Below are 17,343 nucleotides of genomic sequence, written 5' to 3'. Positions count from 1 at the left end.
AGATCTAATTGGCTTTATTAAACAATTCATGAATTGGGGAGCATCTCATTTAGCAACTGGAAAGGCACTTCCAGGTGTACAAAATGGAAACTTTTTATAGGAAAAAAGGTGGGAGAACTATTAACAGAAGAAAACAAAGGATTTTTTTTTAGACCAAGTCATTTTCTTTTGGAGGAGAAGGGAATGGCAAGGGTTTTTATATGCAGATTGCCTCTTCTTTCTATTAGGGGTGGGGTAAGGATGGATAGGACCTAAGTGGCCGATGACCAAAAAATTCTAGACTGATTGATTAAGATTACATTTCTGAGAGAGGATGAAACAGCAATAAGTCACAAACTACTGAAAAAATGGAAAGGGATATAGAATGCAAGATTGTTAAAAGGAATGGAAATTTTGATTTTAAATCTGAAAAAAAAATTGACAATGGAGCTCTAACAACTGGTATGCTCAGAATATGCTAAAGTAAAGTGATTAATAGTTTGAAAATAATAAGATGGGCAGAGACATATAAGGGCAATGCAAACAAACTAAAAAAAAAAAAAAGACAAATATGAAACAAGGTGAATGAAGGGCAAAAAGTACCAAATGTGACATAGAACAGGATATTACAAAGAGAGGGAACTGCAGTGAGAATTAAACAGTTACAAATGTTGATACATAAATTATCAACACTCATAAAACAAATTCTAGAAAGTATCAGGAAACTAAAATTTATAGTAATTATTACATTTTCATGTGTGGGGAAGGAACAAACTTTAGTTGAACTTTCCTCAATCGAATGTGAAATAACATAAGATAGATCCTCTGCAAATACATAACACAACTCCCACCCCCCACTCAACGCTAGATCATGTTTTTCAATAACTATGGAAAAATCAATCAAAAAAGTCACCATGGACTTACCGTAAAGAAACTTCGAATTTCTAAAGAAATAGAGTTGACAACATTTATCACAAAGCAATAAGATCAGAAAATAGCAGAAGGCACACAATCAAACTAAAAACAAAAACAAACAAACAAACAAATGGATATACCTCTCAGGCCAAGGAGAAAATTGAACCTAAAATTACAGATATCCGGAAAATAACAACAACAAAGATACCATACATAGAAACTTCTGAGCTGCATGTAATGTCAGAATCCAAAGGTCACTTCTAAATGATTGAAGAATAAAAGTGAATGGAATAAACCTTCAATACAAGAGTTTAGAAGACCAGTGAAGGAAGAAATCAACGTTAACAGCAGTTTATTCACTAGTGTGGCAGTCCAGAATGAGTCACCCTAATACGTACCTCTGTGGTTTGTAGAGTGTTTTGAGCTAAAGGCAACTTTAGCCATAGGCTCAAAGGACCCTTCTGCCCCTCCCCTTAACCACCTAGCAGAATTTGAATTAGAGACCTTGCCCATGAAAAGTTATCAGAAATAACTTCTTTTGACCTACTCTAGGGCAGGGCAAACTTCTATTAACTAATGGTCTACCCTTCTTGTCCTGCAATGACTTTTCAAAGCCCTCAAGGCACCTTACCTCAACCAGTAGCTCAGGATCTCTTACATACCCATGTTTCCTTTCTATCTTTGACTCTCTGGTGCATGTGGGATCTCTGACTCTCTCATATATGCAGGGGTCCCATACACATGTATGGATTAAATTTGGTTATTTTCTCTTGCTAACCTATCTCATGTCTATTTGATTATTAGACGAGCTAGAAGAGTGGAAAGGACAGGAAAGCAAACTTTGTGACCTCCATGGCCTGTCTTGCTGGTGTTTTATTATCATTCCAGGTGCATTATCAAGAATGAAACAATGCAGTGTTGTGAGTTGTTGTTTACATTAATATTGAAACTCTCAACTATCAAAGAAATGTTATTTGCTGGAAAGAAATATTTTATAATAAAAATGACCAAAACATGAAGTCTTTCCAGGGTATATACATACATACATACATACATACATACATACATATATATATATATGAAGTTAGCATGATATTTATACTGAAACTTGACAAGAGTACACAAAAATAGCAAACTAGCTGCAACCTTGTAGCAATGCAAAACATATAAAGAATTAGCAAAAGAAACCAACAGCACAATAAAGATCAATGTAAGATATCCAGAATGGGTTTATATAATTGTTTGCTCTTAAGATTGTTAGGAAAGCTATTAATGACATTTACCACTAAAGCAAATCAAAAGAGGACAACATGACTTTTTCATAAATGGTGAAAAGAATGTTAAAAATGTTAATTGTAACTTTCAGAACATAGGAATAAGGAGGCAATTCCTTAATGTGTGCGTGGTTTGTTTTACTTTAAATATTGTGCCCAAAAGTTAACATCCAGGGAAAATACTGACATTGGTGAAGATCTAATATTTCTGAGATGCACATAAAAATTGGCACAATTTTATCATTTTGAAAAACAGTATTTTCCTTGGAGTTGAAAGATTAAATGATCATTATAGCAAACATAATATAAGAAATGTATGCACTCTCAAGCATATTAGTTTGATTACTTCTTCAGCAAGTTCTAGCCAACTAATTCTCTGCAAGCAAACATTGATTATTAACAAACTTAGGTTACTTAATAATTAAGGATTTTTTTGTGGTTTCCTTCAGCTTCCCATTTTAGCAAATACTAACTCCTATCTTATTGGAAGAAAGGAGTTAATTGCTGTTTTGGTGGCCTTTCTCCAGGCTTGATGACACCTGATGATTCTATCGTTGGTTAAATCTTCTTTGAAACACTAACTCAAGGAATTGTTAAGAGTGTGCCTACCCTGGATCTAAGATCAGAATCTGATTGAGGACCATGTAGGAGACAGAGCAAATAGACTTCATTATCAATATTCTTCACAGAGTAAAGAGTAACCAGTATTGATGATGCAGCCACAAGGAGACATAGACTCTGGTAAAGTAACTCCAGATGGGCCCCATGACTAGGCAGGGACCATAGCTGAAGGGCTTTCTGAGACAAGATGGAGCACTTCACTCAGCCTTTTATGATCCTGTAAGTGCTGAGTGACTGGGATATCAAAAGCTTCCTGGGAGTTACAAGACCAAGGTCATGCCTTTGTAAGCTACTAGGTTCTTGCTTATCCTATATCCTTTCTTAAAGCTGCATAACTTGATGCTGAATAAAGACTATTTTATCTAATGATTTATCTGTTTGAACTCAAGAACATTGCTGTTAGGAGCAGAAGGGTTTGTTAATCACAGACTCATGATAATTGCACATTTAATCAACTAGTTGGAGTGTGTAACATTAACCAATTATCCTTTAAGAGATGAATTTAAGTCTTAGTCGTTTAATTTTATTTAGGACCAAGATCTTTCCAGAAAAAATTCCTCTTGGGAAAACCCTTTCAGTCTGCTAAGATAAATTAAAAAGAGAACATTAATCTTGCTCCTTGTGGAATTGAGGTGACAAAAGCTCCAAAATCATGTATAATGTCATCTGTGATAGATAATCTTGAAGTCAGATGTAATGAGGAATCTAAATAATAATAAAAATGTCTTAGAGAAAAACAAAATATTCAACACATATTTTTCCCATTAATCAAACTTCAAAACAAAATACTCGACTATGTTTTAATAAAATAATTTTCTAATTTTGAGTCTACAGAAATTAAGAATTTAAAGGCCAATGTCATTGAAAAGATTTATATGGGATTCCAAACATTTTCAATAGTTGAAGAAGAGAATTTTAAGATTTTTCCAAGTTATGAAATGTAGTAAAGATTCCTTTTAGAAGATCTTATTAAAAAAAGGTTTTTTTTTCCCTGAATTACATTCTGCTTTGTAAAAAAAAAAAATTTTTTAATGTTAGTGATATTAAGTGTTATTTCTCTGAGTCTTGTATTTCAGGCATTTGGAGATGCAAGAATAGTTTGACATCATGGCATGTTAATAAATTCAATAATGCATCTGTTTTACTTACTTGCAGAGAGGTTTCTAGGTTTAACACAGAATCAACATAAAACAAGAGGCTAAAGTTATATTTAGAGAATGGAAACTGCAAAGAAAAGTGACAAGAAATTTTCATTGACAATTAAACAAGTATGTTGGAGATGATAAGAAATTTAGCATTTTGTTAACACCTTTCATTTTTATGATCAGAAAGTAATTACGGTATTGAGTAAGGTAATACTGGCCAGAAGCAGAAAAATCGTGTGCCATTGTAATTTGTTTTAGTCAAAGACAAAAAATATAACAAAGAAGATATCGAAACTGCCAGATCCGAATATATGTGGGATGTTGTAAAGATAGAATAGAAGCTATTATATGTAAAAGAGAATCTGATTAAAAACTACAACAAATCCTTACTTAAAAAGTAACATAAGTTCTGTTAATAATAAATGGTTGCTTGCAGAGAATGCAGTTGGTTTGCTGGGACCTGCTGATGAAGCAAATGAGCTAATATGCTTGAGAGTGCACGTATTTCTAACATAATATTTGCTATAACATTATTTTATCATTTAATGACAGGGAAAATACCAGCCTTGAGGAACCAATATACCTGAGATGCAGATAAAAATTAAAAGACAATTTTATCTTGAAAAATATTGCTCATTGTTTCATTTCGAGATCCATAGTTTAAGAACAAATTTTTCTTCAGTAATAATGTGAAATAGGAATGCAAGAAAATATTGAGAATGAACATTAAAATTAAGGGTAATAATCTATATCTACTTCTAAAAGTATTCTGAAAGCATCTTAGTTCATGACATAGCATCAAAGAAATAACATCACTGCCAGGTCTTCGAGTCCAGAAATTGTAGTGGAAATAGATGCGTATTTTAGTTAACATTTAAAAGAAAAAAGAGCAACATCGATGAGTAACCTATACTGGAAGAGCTATATTAAAAAAAAAAGAAAAGAATTATTTTACTAAGCTCAGTTAAAGTGAACAATTTAATAACACAGGTTATGGTAGAGTAGACAGGAAAAATCTAGCTACTGGTGATATTGATAAATTGCTTCTCTGCACTATAATATTAAACTTCGAGAATTTGACTACTAAAATATTTTTTAATAATAAAATTTGATATTAAATTTTTGGTGCAATTTTATATTTACTTTTGTATACGAAAGTTTTTTCTGTGATGATGATAAAGACTTAGGTCATTCAATATTGTACTGAAATGAGTATTATGTGTGCTTCTAAATGTGTAAAAAAAAAAAAAATTGGTGTTAGCATAGGAATAGCCAGACAGATCAAAGGGTTAGAGAGTCCAGAACTGAATCAAAAGTATTTAGAAATGTAATATATGAAAGGATGTTATTTCAAATCAGCAAAGAAAATTTGATTATTGAATAAAATGTGTTGGGGTAACTGAATATAGTCATTTAGGGGAAAATGTTGGCTTCCTACCTCTTGGTATTTATCAAAAATAATTTCAGATAGATTAGTAATTTAAATGAAAAAAGTACTAAGGTAAAACAGAATTTTTAAAAAATCTTGAAATTAAGAAAGCCTTTCTAAGTATGGCACAAAGACCATAAAATCTGATATGTTCAACCACACAAAAATAAAAAATATGTTGCCAAAAGTCGCTGTAAATAAGATAACCCTGGAAAAGTTTTTCATATTATAGTTAAACTGCTATTGTCCTTGATATTTGAAGAACTCTTACGAGTCCAAAAGACCAGCAACTTAATAGAAAAATGAGAAAAGAATAAGCAAAAACAATTAACCGAAAGAGAAATACGAAATACTGTTAAACAGATTAAACAATGCTCAATACACTAACAGAAATGAAAATTTAAAACTACACTAAAATATCACTTTTCATCTATTAGGTTGACCAAAAATATATTTACTAAAATTATTAGGATGTGACAAAACAAGGTCTCATATTTCTGAAAAGAGTAAAAACTGATTAAATTTACATGAAAGACAAATGGACAATACCTATGAAAATTATAAATGCCGTTTTCCATTCATTTCCACATAGACTTTTATCCTACAGATATGCTTGAACATTCATAAATTTAATTCATATTGCAAGGATATTCATTGTAGCAATGTTTATAAAAGCAAAAATATTGGAAATCATGAATCAGAAGCACAATAATACAGTTGTGGTACTTTCATAATCATATAAAAACACTGATATAGAAAAGATATAAATCTTTTATATAGGAACATAACCATTTCATAAGCTATTCAAATGTACTTTGAAAATTAAGTGTTAAAGTAACTATAGTCTGTTTGGAATAGTAAAAATAAAACCTTTCTTATGTAATGTACATCCTTGATTTAGCAATGAAAGATTAGTTATTATCATGGTTGTTGTTATTATGTGCCAAGAACTGTGCTGATCACTTTAAAAGATTATTTAACCTACTTTAATAATATGTGCTCCTAAGATGATATTCAAATACCGATAACTACATATTTTTTCGAGAAATTTTTCAAGACACACAGATATTCTAATAATTGCTTTCTAGATTATGATCCTTACTGTTACTGAAATCTTAATTACCTTCTATTTTATCAAATAAAAAGGTTCCTCGCCTCCAAAAATAATGGTTAGCCTTTTCTCTGTCAGTCCTCATTCAGGTGAGAAAAACAGCTCTGAGCTCAATCCTAACTTTGGGAAAGCAACGAACATGTAAAATAGTCAAGTAGTACCGTCTTCCAGTCATGATTCTACCCAAACCACACCAGAAAGATGAAAAAAATGAACAAACAAACAAAAAAGTAAAACTGCTTCTGGAGAACTTATAAGGCAAACAATTTCAAGTGACTAAAAATGGATTAAGCATCCTCCTTTTTAATTTGTGATATATAGCTCTTAATGATTTAGAAATCCTCTCTGTTGTCAGCTAAGTTTTAACTTGGTTTTAAAACTGGATAGATAGGCCCATAAGTCAATAATTTACCACTGGCGAATACACTGGTGAAGGCCACTCAGGCATGATTACATATCAAAGGCTCACTACATAGTCAGAAGAAAGGAAGGAAATACACTCAGCCCTTACAGGTATTGTACTTGTTGTAAAAACAATTGCAGCTATTTTATAGTATTTCATCAAATCTAAGATATTGTAAAATATATCACTATTTGACATTCCTCTGAGAAAATATAATCTCGCAAGTCACATCATAACATACACATTATACCGTATTATTATCTATCAAATTGCATGTGAATAAACATTTAGGATAGTGCAATGTTTCTGAAAAATTGATGCTTGATGTCTCAATTATAATCCTTCAAAAATTGGTCACACTTCTATTCTGATGGCTTCAGCTATATAATAATCTTTTTTCGTGTATTTCAGCAATAAGATATAACACAGTTTCAACTCCTTGAGTGTCTTTTCTTAGGTACGATAAAATGCTTGATAGTTGGTTATATAGCAAAAAACAAAAACAAAAATGAAATTGTGGTTATTTCTCAAGAGACAAATATTTGCATCATCAATATCAATCTTAAACCCTGTTGCTATTGCAATGGATTATTTGCCAACACAATAATTTTTTATTTCAAAGCAAATTATGCTATAAGCTTTTAAACAACATACTAATGGCAGTTAAATCCAGCACACTTAGTATCAACAATCCATAAACCTTGGAAGTGAATAAGGAAATCATCTGTGGCTATGACCAAGTTCTCTTACATTCAGGCAATGACAATTACATCATGTTTCCCTGTCTAGCAGCTAGTAATTGTAAGACTTCATGAATTATAAGATACACCTTAATTTTAAGAATTTAAAAATTATAACTTAAGATATATGAAAAATTATGTGAAAAAAATTATGTGTTATATGAAAAAAAGTGTGTGTCAAACACAGTGATAGGAATTGAGAATATCAAGAAGTGTTAGTCTCATTCCTCATGCTGCTCACTGTCTAGTATGGACAGAGCAGTAACCAGCAATTAGTATTCATGTCTGGTAAAATAATAAATAATATGCAATTTAGAATTCTTTGTATTCATGCTTTATACTAACTTATTTAATCTTTATAATAATCCCAAGAGGCAGGTACATGATAGAGACACTAACTTGTCTGGACACCTGGGAAGGGAATCTAAACTAGCCTTTCGTAGGAGATGCTACATAGATGTGGATAATGGAGGAGAAAGAAAGAAATCAAATTCCAGGCAATAGCTCTCCATAAGCATAGTCAGAAGCAGAAGCAGAGAGAATGAGACCCCTGGGGAACATCCAGGGTGGAGTAGTATAAGTACTGTGGTTCATGAGGCAACAGGAAAAGGGTCAGGAGCCAGGTTTTTTGTAGTAAGGAGTTTAGACTTTATCCTATGGATTGAAGAGTACTGCAGCTGGATCAGAGGGAGTTATGACCGGGATAAGAAAGTCAGTCAAAAAATTAAAAAAAAGAAAAATTAAAGTAAAAGTAATAAGGACCTAGATTAAGTCAGCACCAGTTTGTGAAATGTTAAATACTAATATTAAAGAAATGAGGTCAGCAAAAATGGCAGACTAAGGAACTCCAGAGTTCCACCTCTCCGTTAAAGGAGTGAAATACTAATAAAACTGCGAGAGTTTACTTTTTTGGAACCCTGGAAATTAACTGAAGTCTTATAGCAGCCAAGGGAGTGCTTACTCAAGAACAAGGGCTGATCCTCAGTATGAACAGCAAGCTTTGTGGCATTGTAATTCTTCCTAGTCTTGCCTCCTATTCCGAGCTAGATGGAGACTTGAAAATAACAGCCCATATTCTCAGTGCTACAGAATGCAGAGCCTACTATTTGTTTTTACCTGTCCGATGGTTCTCTGGAAGACCAGCTCAAAAGGCTAGTCATTATTTTACCTGACTCCTAACTGCCTTAGTATTAAAGCTGCTACTCAGGGGACTTTTATCTAAAACATTAACAGGCAAACATTTTAGACCCTGTTGCTTGAGGCTATAGATAACAGTGGAATAAGTGATAGGAGGGAAGTCTGAGGAATAAGGTGTCTGTAAAACTTTGCAAAGCTCTGGAAATCTAGAAGTCCACTCATATACCCAGGAGTGTGTGCATCTTCAAGAGAGACATAAAGGTCCTAATCTCTCCATTGTGGCTCTTAACGCAGAATGAAAGGCTAAGGTAGAGTCGTAAACTGCTTTGGTTCAGTATTGAAAGCATATCTCTTGACAATCCCTGGGAGATTTTGGTGGTTGCAGGCATTTAAAGTAATCTCTATTCATTTATTAGCTGACCACTGACCTAAAAGAACATGTTTCAGTGGTCGTTTGTGACAAAGAATATATACTTTCCAGAATTAGTTCAGAAAAGCCATTAAACAGAAAAAACAACTACAATAACCAACAACATCAACAAACCTAGGCGGAAAGCTGAAAAGAAGAAAAATTGACTTCCAGAATTTCCCCATTGAGATACTCAAAGTGTTCAGTTTTCAACAACAACAAAAAATGACAATACGTGCAAACAAACAAATAAGTATCTCTGAGAAAACTCAGACATTGGACTGTTGGACTGTCTAAACGAAGACTTTATGCCAGCTATTTTAAGAATGTTCAGAGAGCCAAAGAAAACCATGTATAGCAAACTAAAGGAGAAGATGAGAAATATAGAACATAAATAAAGAATAGAAGTTATAAAAAGAAACCAAATAGAAATTCTGGAATTGGAAATTATAATAACTTATATGAAAAAAATTATTAGAAGAACTCGACAGCTAATTTGAGCAGGCAGAAGAATCGGTGAACTTGACAATCAAAATTGCCAAGTTGAAGAAACAAGAAAGAATAAAAATGAGCAGAACCTCAGAGACCTGTGGGACACTATATATTACACTAATAGAGGCATAATAGGGGTCCAAAACCAAAGACAGAGAATCTTGAAAGCAGCAGGGGAGAAGTGGCATCACATACAAGGATCCTGGATAAGATTAACCATGATTTCTTATTAGAAACCAGGGAGACCAGAGGCAATGGGAAGACATATCAAAGTACTTAAAAAAAAAAAAAAATCTTTTGACCCCAAATTTTATATTTGACAAAATTATCCTTTAAAAATGAAGAGGAAATTACATTCTCACATAAACAAAAGCTATGAGTTTGCCTCTAGCAAAATGATTTTATAACAAATTCTAGAGTTATTTGTTTGTTAGAGTCATTTAGACTGAAATAAAAAACCATTACATGATTATGCAAATCCCTAGGAAGAAATAAAACACATCAATAAAAATAACAAACTACCTAGATAAATATAAAAGAGAGTATAAATGTATTTTTGTGATTTATTTTTTCTATCTGATTTTAAAGGCAACTGCATAAATCAATAATTACAAATCTGTATTAATGAACACAAAGCATGTAAATATGTAATTTTTATAATAATAGCATGAAGGTGGGGGCATAGATATACTAAAGCAGAATTTTTATTAATTATTAAAATTAAGTTGGCATTAATCTAAACTAAAAGAGAAATACAAAATCTAAATAGACATATAACAAGAGATTGGTTTGAGTTAGTAATGAAATAACTTCCAAAAAAGAAAAGTATAGTTTTCACTGGTGAATTCTACTAAACATTTAAAGAATTAATGCCAATCTCTCATTAACTCTTCCAAAAACAGAGGAAGAGGGAACACTTCCTAACTCATTCTATGCACCTAGAATTATTCTAATGCCAGACGGAAAAAGGCATCACGCACAAGAAATGAAAGCTACAGATCAACGTCCCTTATAAATATAGATGCGAAACTCTTAAAAAAAAAATAAAAAGTACTGGCAAGCCAAATTCAGCAGCATATAAAAATAATTCTACACCATGACAAGTGGGACTTCCCAGGAATGCAAGATTGGTTCAACATACAAAAACAATCAATGTAATGGACCATATTAATAGAAGAAAGAAACAAAAACAATGATCACCTAAATATATGCAGAGAAAGAATTAGACAGAATCCAACACCATTTCTTAATAAAAACACTCAACAAACTAAGAATAGAAGGGAACTTCCTCAATCTGATAAAGGCCATCTATTAAAAACCCATGGCAAATGTCATGTTTTTGTTTTTGTTTTTGTATAGCATGTTACTTTGGTACATTTAAATATTGTAGTATGGTTGCCATTGTAATGACATCACATTACATGCTCATAGTACAATATTATTTTCCATATTATTCACTATATTCAATATACTATACATTAGATCTCCATGGCTTATTTAGTACTTGTTATAAGTTTATACTCTTAAACACCATCAATCTTACCCCATCAGCACCCAACACCTGGTAATCACCATTTTAGTTTCTGGGGTTATTATTATTATTTTTTTACTTTTTATAGGTTTTATTTTTTTGAGATCCCACATATAAGTGATATCATGCAGTACTTGTCTTTCTCTGCTTGACTTACCTCATTTAGCATATGTGCTCAAAGTTCATCCATGTTATCGAAAGTATCAGGATAGCCTCCTTTCTCATGGCTGAATAATATCTATTGTGTTTATATATACGCCACATATTTTTTATCCATTTTTCTATTAATAGGCATTTGGGTTGTTTCCGTATTTTGGTAATTGTGAATAATGCTGTGTTAAACAAGGAAATGCATATATCTTGTCAAATTCCTGTTTCCTTTGGGTATATGCTCAGCAGTGGAATTGCTGAATCCATTTTTAGTTTTTGAGTAACTTTCATATTGTTTTCCATAGTGGTTGGAGCAAACATCATGCTAAATGGTGAAAAACTTAAAGTTTCTGGGAATAAGACAAGGATATCTACTCTTGCCACATCCCCTTAACTGGAGATTCCAGCTGGGGCAATTGGTCAAGAAAAATAATTAAATGGCATCCAAATGAAAAAATAAATAAATAAATAAATAAATAAATTAGCTTTTTGTGGAAAACATGATCTTATATATAGAAAATCTTAATAAATCCACTAAAAAAAACTAGCAGCTTTAGTTTGTAATAAGTTAGCTCAGCTGAATGGCAGTATGCAAGGTCAATGTGCAATATACAAGACCTGTGTACATTAACCATGTGTACTGCCACTTTGCTGAGCTAGCTCTAAATCTCATATTTTGAGCAAGATTTAAATGATGAGCCATTTGAAAATGAAATTAACAAATCAATTACATTTATAACACCAACAAAAAAATAAAATACTTAGCAATAAAATAAATTTAATCAAGAAAGTGTAAGCTTTGCACAATGAAAACCACAAAACATTATTAAAAGGAATTAAGGAAGATCTAAACAAATAGAAAGACATCTTGTGTTCATGGGTCAGAAGATCTAATACTACCAAAAAGACTATAGTCCCCCAAATGATCTACAGATTAAATGCAAACCCTATTGACTTTTTTTTTTTGCAGAAAATGATAAACTAATCCTAAAATTTACATGGAAATATAAGAGACACCAAATAGCCAAAACAATCTTGAAGAACAAAGTAGAAGGGGTTACACCTCATGATTTCAAACTTACTTCACAGCTACAACGATCAAGGTAGTCATAGAATCATAGCACAGAGTCATAGGGTAGGTGCTATGTAATATCATAAGTAAATTCCTCCACACTAAACACAATAATATGTATGATGGGGCATTTAAAAAATAAATTTTCCAATAAGAAGGGAAAACACTAAATCCCTTAGATTTATAACTTTGAATATTGAGTGCTCATATAGCATCATACTTGTTCTGACATTTGAACTCCTCTTTTTTATGAAAAAGAAAAAGGAGTTATACCTGTGCAATTTGCAGAGCTCAGTGTTAAACTGCAAGTATGACATTATGGATTCTTTCTGTTGCTATGGGCAAGGTACTCGAATGACTTTAACAGATTCTTGAACTGAACAGAAATTGCTTCCCACACAATTATAATTTTACCATGCAGAGTCTAGAAATTCAGAATAAATAATGAACAAGGTTATCCAGGTTCACATTTAATGTTCAGTGTGGGATGTAGCTGATGATTGGAAAAGGGAAACGTGACCTAGTGGTAGAGAGATCTTGCTTTATGATCTGAAAGACATTCTGGCAGCGGTGACTTTAATTTCATAAAAATAAATGAAAAAAAAAAAGCCTATCATGAGGGAACGAATACAGTTGCTAAAGTTGTACTTGAAAGTTGTATCCTACAGAAAGAAGTAAAACAATTCCCAATAAAGAAGAGCACAGAATGTGGACTAAAATCTGATTACGAATGTGGTGTTATTTGCTATGTAATTAACATACCATTGAGATAAACATTAAAGAAATGACAGACATATAAAACGTTTTTTAATTAACATACCATTGAGATAAACATTAAAGAAATGGTAGACATATAAAATGTTTTTTAAAAAACCCTTTTATGCAATCCATTGCTTTATTTATTGACAGGAGGATTAGAGATGGCTGCGATTTCTTTGTTACTCTCTCCTTGGAAAAGTGAAGTTCATTTTCTCTCGGCATGAATCTAGTCTGGTGCTGTGACTGCATGAGCAATAAGGTATAGCAGAAGTGACAGCATGGCACTTTCAGTTTTAGCCTTTTAGAGGACGGGCTCCTAAAACTCTGCCTCTCAGAATCTAGCTGCCATATGAGGGGGCAGTATGAAAAGCTTAAGCCATATGAGGGGCCAGGTGAGGTGCAATATGCCCAGCTGAGCTCCCACCCCTTACCAGCATCAACTGACAGCCATGTGAGTGAGTCATTTTGGATGTTTCAGCCCAGTAGAGCCACCGGATAACTATGGCCTTAGGAGACATCTCCAGACTAGAACTACCCAGGTGATCCAATCAACATGCAGAACTGTGAGGAGTAGTAAGATGGTCGTTTTAAGCTATTGGCATTTTGGCTCATTTGTTATGCAACAATAATCAAAACAATCATCTTGCATAAAGATGTAGGTTTAGTGGTTTTAAAAATTAGGTGTTACAGATGGCAGAGTGAATAGAAAATTAGTAAATTTGACCTATATTATATCAACAACAATCGTGCCTGCAATCTAATGGCTTTCTCAGAACTTCCTCCTGGGAATTTTAGCAATTCGAAGACTGCATACAGATATGTTCTCTTTTTAAAAAACAAAGTTATATTCCACTGGGTCCTAGACAAAAAGTATCTGAACGATCTATCAGTACTTCCAATTTAGCAGATCGAAAGTGCTATTTCTTTTCTAAATTTTAAGCAGAGACAGGCTTTTATTTAGAAACTTACCTCAGTGAAAATTGTGTTTTTGTTTTTTATTTTATTTTATTTTATTTTATTATTTTACTTTATTAGTTTCGAGTATACAGTACATTGGTTAGACATTTATATAGTTTATAAAATGATCCCTCTAATTGCTCTTTCTCTCCTCTGGCTCTCCACCTAGCCAATACATGAATGCTAACTGCCTTCCCTATGCTGTGCTCCCCATCCCTGTGACCATCTGTCAACTACTAATGTTTTTAATAAAATGAGAACAAAAGAATAAAAAGTTAAATAGTTTTAACATTGAACTTCTATGTTGTCATTGGTATGTTTTTAAAATAAATTAAAACAAACAAACAAAAAACTCAAAACAAACCATCCCCAAAGACAATAAACCTAATTACCCTAAAAAACAAACAAGCAAAGAAAGAAACAAACACTTTAGAGTCAGTAAACTATGAATAGAAATCTCTATGTGTTAATATTTGTATTTGGTGCTTGTTGGTATGGGCAGACCCAGGGAAAGGTCCTGAATCTACTTCGTAGGCAGAAGGCAGAGAAATATTGAAAAAAGCTGACCGCTCCAGTCTGGTAATTAATAGAGTTTATTAAGGTAAACTTACATACAAGGCATGTCTTGGAGAGCTGCAAGACAAAATGGATGCCTGTGCCAATTGACAGGCACCAAAGAATTATATAAAAGGGGAAATAGTCACAGATACTAGTACGTAAATATTACCAGGAACAAAAATTCCTTTACATGTTTGCAAAGTCAGGACAATGGCAGGTTTCAGGAAGCAGCACAGAGCAGGAGGCAGGGAGGGGCGCTGATTTATGTCGGAATGAACGTCGTTACATCTGACAGTCTCTCACTGGTTGCAGAAAACAATCTCTCTCTTTTGGCTCAAGTTCAGCTTGTGGGTCAGGCAGCGGTCACATCTTGGACCAATCTGTCCTCCACAGTTTGAGTCTTCAGTTAATATTTAGTCAGAATGAATTAGTGGTATAAAATTGTGTTGGTTTGTCTCTTAGGTTGTTGGCTTTTACCTCAGATCCCAGAGTTGAGTTTAACGCCAACACGTGTTTCTGTGGATTGACAAAACACATTTTCTAACACAGTCCGCTAAGAGATAGTGCACTTGGAGTTAGATCTGTCTTCTGGGAATGGCTTTGAGAAACAACTACTATTTATGCAACTTTGAACAAGTTGCCAACTCGCTCTCCCCTCAATATCTCAATCAGTAAAAAAAGAATGACAACTATCCTTGCCCGGTTTACCTGGAAAGACTGCTCTTCAAAATATATATATTTAAGGAGAGGAAAGCTTTTTTGTTTTATTGTTATTCTTGATAATTCTGCTTTTAGTAATTGTGTATTTTTTTCTGTCAGTTCTGGAAACTATTTTATTACCCTTTTTGAGGTCCAAAGCTGATCGTTTATTTTAGATCGTAGTGTCTTTGCTTTGTTCATAAAGTCCTCTGAAGTTAACTGATTTTTAACTGGAACATAAACCATGACAGAAATATTGGGGATAGAAGAGAATAAAGATAATCATAGAGGCAGAAAATAAAAACTAAGGTGACAATTCAAGCCTTTAATCCTCTTACAAAACTTCCTTTCCTTCTATCTCATTTCAGCCCTTTCAGGACCTACACTTTGTAGATCCTATCGTTGATTTACTATTCATCAGCTCTTGTGTCCTCACTTTCTGTCCGCAACCAGCTTATATTCCATGGTTTGTCATTATAATCACACCTTTGCATAGACAGCAGTCTTCCTTTCCCGTGGTTTCACTTTTTGTAGTTTCCACTGCAGTCCGAAAATATTAAATTTCCTCAACCATCAACATCGTCTGCTCCTGACGTCCAACCATTGACACTGTCATTGCTCAATGCTCCAGGATCACCCAAAGCAGGTCCTCAGAAAGTCGATAGTAGATTAAGACTATCACAGTGCCTACATCACTCACCTCACTTCATCTCATCACGTAGGCATTTTATCATCTCACATCATCCCTGATTACAGTACAATGAGATATTTTGAGAGAGAGAGATCATATTCACATAACTTTTATTATAGTATATCATTATAATTACTATATTCTATTTTATTATTAGTTGTTAATCTCCTACTGTACCTAATTTATAAATTAAACTTTATCGTGGGTATGTATGTATAGAAAAAACACAGTAAGTATAGGGTTCAGTACTATTCATGGTTCAAGTATCCACTGGGGGTCTTGCAAAGTCTCCCTCATGGATAAGGGCATACTAACTGTACTATCATTTTCTCTTGCTTCTCTTTCTTTATATATTCCTCCTAGAACTTCATATACATGAAATTATATAGTAAATACTCTTATATTTTGCTTCATTCACTAAACCTAATGTTTTTATAACTTATCCAGGTATGTATCTCTAGTTCGTTCCTTTTAATTTCTGAATAGAGTTACCGAATATATTTCATTTTGTTTATTCTCCTGTTAATGGACATTTAGGTTATTTCCAATTTTGCTATTTGTGTGAACAGGTATTTACATATCTCTTAGGTAAATACCTAAGACTGGAATTTCTGTATCTTAAGGTAGGTGTTTGTTTAACTTTATAAGAAACTGCCAAATAGTTTTCCAGAGTCATTTCCAATAATCACTGACTTAGAATTGCTGTCACTTGGCATCCTCTCAGCGTTTGATATTTGCATTGGCTCATTTTTGTTCATAATAAATGTCTACACAACTTAGAGCCATAAAATAACACTGATTTGAGCCAGCGCATTGGAACTAGGATAGTCTCACTTGTATATTTGATGGTTACTTCATTGTCAACTGAGATGACAGACATGACTTGGCCTTGTATATTTCAGAGGCTAGAGAAGATTCATTCACATGCTAGCCGGGTTACAAAATCAGCAAGAGAAAGTGAGCTTTAATGACTTTCACTTTCCTATCCTCTGCTTGGTTCATGTTTGCTAATGTCCCAGAAGTCAAAGAAAATCTCTTGACCAAGAATATATTTAATGGATGAAGAAATAGACTCCACCTTTAATGGGAAGAACTAAAAGTCACATTGGGGAAAAGTATTACTACAGGGATAGAAAATCTTTGAGCTCTTTTTACAATCTCCTGCAATCTTCCTTATGGCCACTAATCATTTATATTCTCTTCATGTGGAAAATATAATCATTTTCATTCCAGAACTCTCAAAAGTTTCATTTTAATGACAGCATCAAACT

This window comes from Pteropus alecto, unplaced genomic scaffold (assembly GCF_000325575.1).
Source record: "Pteropus alecto unplaced genomic scaffold, ASM32557v1 scaffold185, whole genome shotgun sequence".
Taxonomy (NCBI): Eukaryota; Metazoa; Chordata; class Mammalia; order Chiroptera; family Pteropodidae; genus Pteropus; species Pteropus alecto.
This window is presented reverse-complemented; position numbering follows the sequence as displayed.